A 6,378-nucleotide genomic window follows, 5' to 3' on the forward strand; every position below is an offset into this window, starting at 1 on the left:
CACGTCTGAGAAGTCGTACGTAGGCCTATATTTTTGGAGGGAGGGCAATGCTACAGGAGCGTGGGCCTTCTGCCTAGAAGGATGCTTGGGAAACAAAATATGGGAAGCCTTGAATGTCAGCTGAAGGGCTCTCAAATGTATGAACTGCTTATTTTGTGCCAGGCCCTATTTTAGATTCACATACATGTGTCACTCAATCTTTGCGGAAAAAAAGAAGTAAGTGGCATTATGCCTGTTTTTACAGAAGAGAACTCAACTCTGAAAGTGTCCATTCCTTGCTCAGAATCACAGGGCTAGTAAATGCCAGAATCATACTGAACTCGGCCGGCCTAGCTGTAAAGTCCACGCTCTCTGCAACACCACCATGCTCCTAATAGACCCAATTCCACAGGCCACCAGGGCTCAATGGCCACCAGGTTCTATCAGTCCTACCTGAAAATATCTGACCATGACCCATTTCTAAGGCTAATCATCTCTCATCCTACCTGCTGTCATAGCTTCTCTTGTTGGACTACCAGCTTCTCACTGGTCCTGCCTTTATATACCCCTCCACTGCTGCAGTTATTTTTCTGCAAGATTTCATTCTCTGAACTTTCGCCAGAGCAACACCGCACGCGGGTAAATTACTAATTGGCACCTGAGGCCCTTCACGATGAGGCCCAATCTGTTTTCCCATCCTTATATCGCAGGACTCCTAACCCCACGTATACGCTAGGCACACCAACCTTTTTTTTTTTTTTAATTGGAGTATAATTGTTTTACAGTGTTGTGTTTCTACTGTACAGTGGAGTTCCCTCTGTTACACAGTAGGTTCTCATTAGTTATCTATTTTATACATATCAGTGTATATATGTCAATCCCAATATCCCAGTTCATCCCACTCTTCCCTTCCCCCCTTGGTGTCCGTTTGTTCTCTACATCTGTGTCTCTATTTCTAGGCACACCAACCTTTTCCAAAAATATCACCCTTTCTACACAAGACCTCTCAGAATCAGCAGCAAGGGGAAGGGGGGGGAAGGGGCAAGGGAGATGAAGGGTGTGTATTTTGTATCCTGGCCAAAATTCCTCAGAAATTACTCTAATCCCTACATTGTTCGGAGACAAATTATGTTTGACGAGATCAGCAAACACTGACCTTTCTCTTCTGCCCAAACCTGCTCACAAGGTCTCCAGTTTCCTGCTCTACGGCTCATGAGTAATTAGCTATGATTAGAACCACTTGTCATGACTGGTTAGGCAAGGTTACAACTCTTTGTCCTCCTGAAACTTGTTGACTGCGGAGAAAGGCATTTCCTGTTCGGATACCTGACTGAGACTTCTGCTTGCAGAACAACCCCCAGAAGCCACTGTTCACCCCTTTCCATGAAGGTCTAAGGCAAAACCTCGTGAGTGAAACACCCTGATAGTCAGATCCGGGGAGCTGTCTATATTGCAACAGCCAGAATAATCAACCTCTTTGCTTGTCCAGTTTTTGTTGTTGATAGAAGCCTCCCAATATTCCCTGACAGGTAGGCAGGTGCCCCGTCTGGAGTCAACAGAGAAGTTCTGGGGAAGGTTGTGAGCAACTGTTTTACCTCAGCTGGACTCAGCCCATGGCCACGGGAATGTTACACAGAACTGATGTGTCTGAGCCTCCCTTGGCGGACTCTGACCTCACTCAATCACTGTGTCAGACTAACTTTACTCCTGCACACCCAACACACATATACACACAGTACAGCACCAATGAAGAAGATATTCTAATGGCCAACAGATGCATGAAAAGATTCTCAACATCACTAATTATCAGGGAAATGCAAATCAAAACCACAATGGGATATCACCTCACGCCTGTCAGAATGGCTATCATCAAAGCAATGACAAATAACAAGTGTTGGCAAGGATGTGGAGAAAAGGGAACTCTCATGCGCTGTTGGTAGAATGTAAATTGGCACCGCTACTATGGAAAAATGTATGGAGAGTCCTCAAAAATTTAAAATAGAATTACCATGTGATCCAACAATTTTACTTCTAGGCATTTCTCCAAATAAAACAAAAATACTCTTCAAAAAGATATGTGCACCCCAATGTTCACTGTAGCATTATTTACAATACCCAACACGTGCAAGCAACCTAAGTGTCCTCTGACAGATGAATGGATAAAGAAGATGTGGTATACATATACAATGGAATATTACTCAGCCATAAAAAAAAAAGAAATATTGCAATTTGTGACAACATGGATGGATCTAGAGAGTATTATGCTAAGTGAAATAAGTCAGACAGAGAAAGCCAAATACTGTATGATCTCACTTATATGTGGAATCTAAAATACAAAACAAACAAAATGAAAACAGACTCAGATACAGAAAACAAGCCAATAGTTGTTCAGAGGGGAGGGTGGTGGAAGGGCAAAATAGGTGAAGAGGGTTAAGAGGTACAAACCTCCACTTAAATAAGAAATAAGGAGAGAGGGAGGGAGGAAAAAAAAAAAGAAAAGAAATAAGCCATGCAGATGTCATATACAGCATAAGTAATAATATTGCAACAACTTTGTAGGGAGACAGATGGTTATTAGACTTACTGTGGTGAACATTTTATAATGTATGCAAATATCAAATAACTATGTAGCACAGCTAAAACTAACATAATATTGTATATCAACTATATTTCAATACAAAATTAAAATAGAAGTCTTTTCTTCTAACTCCCATCTATGGGTCTCCTATTTCACCCTTCTTTTTAGATTATTATTACACATTCCTGCTTCTTCGTATTTTTAGTAACATTTTATGTTGGTCATTGTGTTTAACTAATAGAGGCTCCAGGTAATACCTCCCGTCAAGTGATGACTCTTCCTTTCTTTTGTCAGATAGCATGAAAGGCAAGTAAATCCAATCAGGTTTTGAGCTGGGCTGCAGACTTAGGAGGATTCAGTCCATTTCTGGTTCATTCCTATTCTTCAGGATTGGTCCACTTGCGTTTTTGGTTGGTACCCTGGATATTTTCTTTTTTCTTAGCCTTGAAAATTCTGCCTTTTGCAAATCTAAACTTAGTTCCTACCCTTTGCAGATTCAAAATATGGCAAGTGTCTGGAAGTGGAGTTCTGCTGTATGTTTGTTTCAGGCTCCCTCCCCCTCCAATGGGACTTTATCTCCAATGCTCTGCAAGACAACTCAATGTTTCACTCCCTTTCCTACTCAGCCTTTCTAGTCTCTGGTACCATTCCAGAACTCGGCACATGTCACGTGTGCTGAGCTATGAGCATGTACTTTATATTTTCCAATATTTTTCCCAGTTCTACACAACTGCAAACAGTTCCACTGATTTTTCTTTTGGGCTAAGTAGTATCTCTGTTTGGGTTAAGATATATCTCTGTATTTCTATCTTACCTATGTGTATATGTATAGATATTTACCATTTATATCCCATTTTTGTCCATTTCTGTTCTTGGGCTGTAAACTTCTGGTCTAGATTTGATATGTACACAGTATTATCTAACACTTGCTTAAGGATATTTAATTTTAATTTGGAGCTTGGTCTTATGGTTTTGTTTGCTTGTTTGTCTGTTTCCTTGGGGGAGAATTTTCATTAGGTGAAATGTTACCATTCACCTTCTCTGTTTTCTTCTGAGTAGTTTTGTGTTGGTTTGATTCTTTTTAAAATAGGCCTTTTGGGGAATTCCCTGGCAGTCCAGTGGTTACTACTCTGTGCTTTCACTGCTGTGGGCCCAGGTTCGATCCCTGGTCGGGAAACTAAGATCCCACAAACCGCATGGTGCGGCCAAAAAACAAAAACAAGGCCTTCTTTAGACCCTTCCTAGTTGAAAGTGTTTTATTGTGCCAGTACAGTGAAGTGCAATTCCTCTAACAGACGCTTTTAGTGGTGGCAGCTGTGTGTATGTGGAGGTGAGGTGGGGCTGCTGGCATGACTTCTCTTCATTTTTCCCCTTACCTCCTTCTTTCCCTTCATCGTCGTGCCTTTAAAGGACACTACCCCCTTGTCAATGCAGTTGCGTCCCCCTCAGAAGCAATGTTTATCTGAAGCTGCCACCTCTGGCTCCTTCCTGAGAGCCAGTATTATAACCTTCCAAGACCCAGGCTGTGTTCAGTCTTTTGGCACTTAATGTTTGACATTTTCTCTCAGGGTATGATTTTGCCTATGCTATGTCTATATCATCCAATACTCTTTCCTCTTTTTCCAAGATTCTCTGAAGCCCTGCATCTTCTACTCTCAGCATCTAGAGTCTTGCAGCAGTGGAGGAAGCTTGTTCCTGCTGGAGTTTGCTACTTACCAAATTTTCTGGTAATTTGATGTTTGTGATACCCTCCAACTCCTAGTATCGCATGAATCATGTGTAACTTTATTTGTACTCTTTGTATACCTCATGGGTTTTTTTATTAAGATGTGTGGACAGATTCTGGTTCAGGCCGTTGACATCCTCTGGACCTCAGCATAACTTATCTGTTGTTTCATTACTTTAAAATTAATTAATTAATTGATTAATTAATTTTTGGTTGCATTGGGTCTTCGTTGCTGTGCACAGGCTTCCCCTAATTGCGGAGAGCAGGGGCTACTCTTTGTTGCAGTGCGTGGGCTTCTCATTGCAGTGGCTTCTCTTGTTGCAGAGCATGGGCTCTAGGCGCGTGGGCTTCGGTAGTTGTGGCTCGCGAGCTCTAGAGCACAGGCTCAGTAGTTGTGGCACATGGGCTTAGCTGCTCTGTGATATGTGGGATCTTCCAGGAACAGGGGTCGAACCTGTGTCCCCTGCATTGGCAGGCGGATTCTTAACCACTGCACCACCAGGAAAGTCCCTGTTATTTCTTATTAAAAGAAATTTAACTCTGTTCATAAGCAGCTCCAACTTATTAATTTTCATGCATCATAATTATCTATTATACAATTTATTCATTCTTTTATTGATAATGATGTAAGTTGCATGTAATAATTCACTATTACAAAAAAATGCTACAAAGAACATACTTGTATATATTTATTCACACATGCAAGCCTTTTTCTAGGGTACATACCTAAGTCTAAAAAGTGTTTGTGTTACAGAATATGTGCATCTTCACCTTTACCAGATATTGCCTAATTGCTCTCAAAAACAGTTGTAATACTTTACAATTCTACCAGCAGTGTTAAGAGAATTCTTATTTCTCTACACCCTTGACTTAGGTTCACATTTTTGTCATACTGATGGATGTGACATATTATCTTGTCTTTAATCTGCATTTCCCTGATGACTAGTGAAGGTCTGATTTGTCTTTTCATATTCTTTTCCAATTTTTCTATTAGGTTGTTTTTCTTCCTTGTTGATTTTAGTTTTTCAGTATGTGCTAGAAATGAACACTTTTGAAATTCTTTATTTTGTAAATATATCTTCCAAGTTTGTGCCTTATCTTTAATTTACTTAGTTACACAGAAGTTTTCAAATTATAACATCATTAAATCTACATTTTTTTCCACTAAGATGTCTTTTTTAAAATATAATGTTGTATGAAATCCTGCTGACCACCAAAGTCATGAACATACACTCCTATATTTTCTTATCAAAGTATAATATTTTGCCTTTTACATTTACATCTTTACTCACCTGGAGTTTATTTTTGTATTTTTGCCAGGTAATACTTTAATTTTTTCCTATGTGGAGAGTCAATTTCTCCAGTACCACAAATTCACACTTACAAAGGTTCTGTTCAATTGTGTTCAAAACCAGCTGAGAATGTGAGGCCTTTCACAACATCTTTTACCGCACCCATGGAGCTTATCACTCATCATGCCCTTCTACAGCAGCATTATTTTCTTGCCAAACCAGACTACATATTGCATTCACTCTTCTTGAAATACGTTCTCTCCACAAGTCCTTTTCTCTTCTTTCCTTACTAAATTGTAAACTTATGAAAACAGACTTTGTCCAATTCGTCTTTGCATCCTCCATACTTGCCATTGAGTTGATTTTCAAACACTCTTCAGTTTTATTCTGAATTTGACCCTTATAGGTGGGAACGCTCACCTAGTATAAGCCAAATCTTTATATTTTGGTTTTCACTCTGTCTTTCATCTACTTTCCCACCAAAATATGCCTAGTGTTTCTAAATCTCTTTTAAAATTTTAAACAGAAACCTCAAAAAACTTCTAATGACTAGGAACCCCAGTCATCCTTTCTGCCCCGTTTGTAGGACACTCTGTGCTTGGGGTCAACATTGAAGTTAGGAGGCACCGTCTGCGGGCCTGGCCTGGCCTTGCCCCTTTGCCGCGATGCCAGCGGTGGGCCGACCCAGCTCGGGGCTGGGGCGGTGCGTCCGTGGACGTGTTCGCATCCATCGTCCTTCCCTTGTCTTCCCTTCGTATAGTCCATAAGCCTCGACCCTGAACACAAATGGCAAGATGTGGAAA

The sequence above is a fragment of the Grampus griseus genome (assembly GCF_964374135.1).
Source record: "Grampus griseus genome assembly, chromosome: 17".
Classification (NCBI taxonomy): Eukaryota; Metazoa; Chordata; class Mammalia; order Artiodactyla; family Delphinidae; genus Grampus; species Grampus griseus.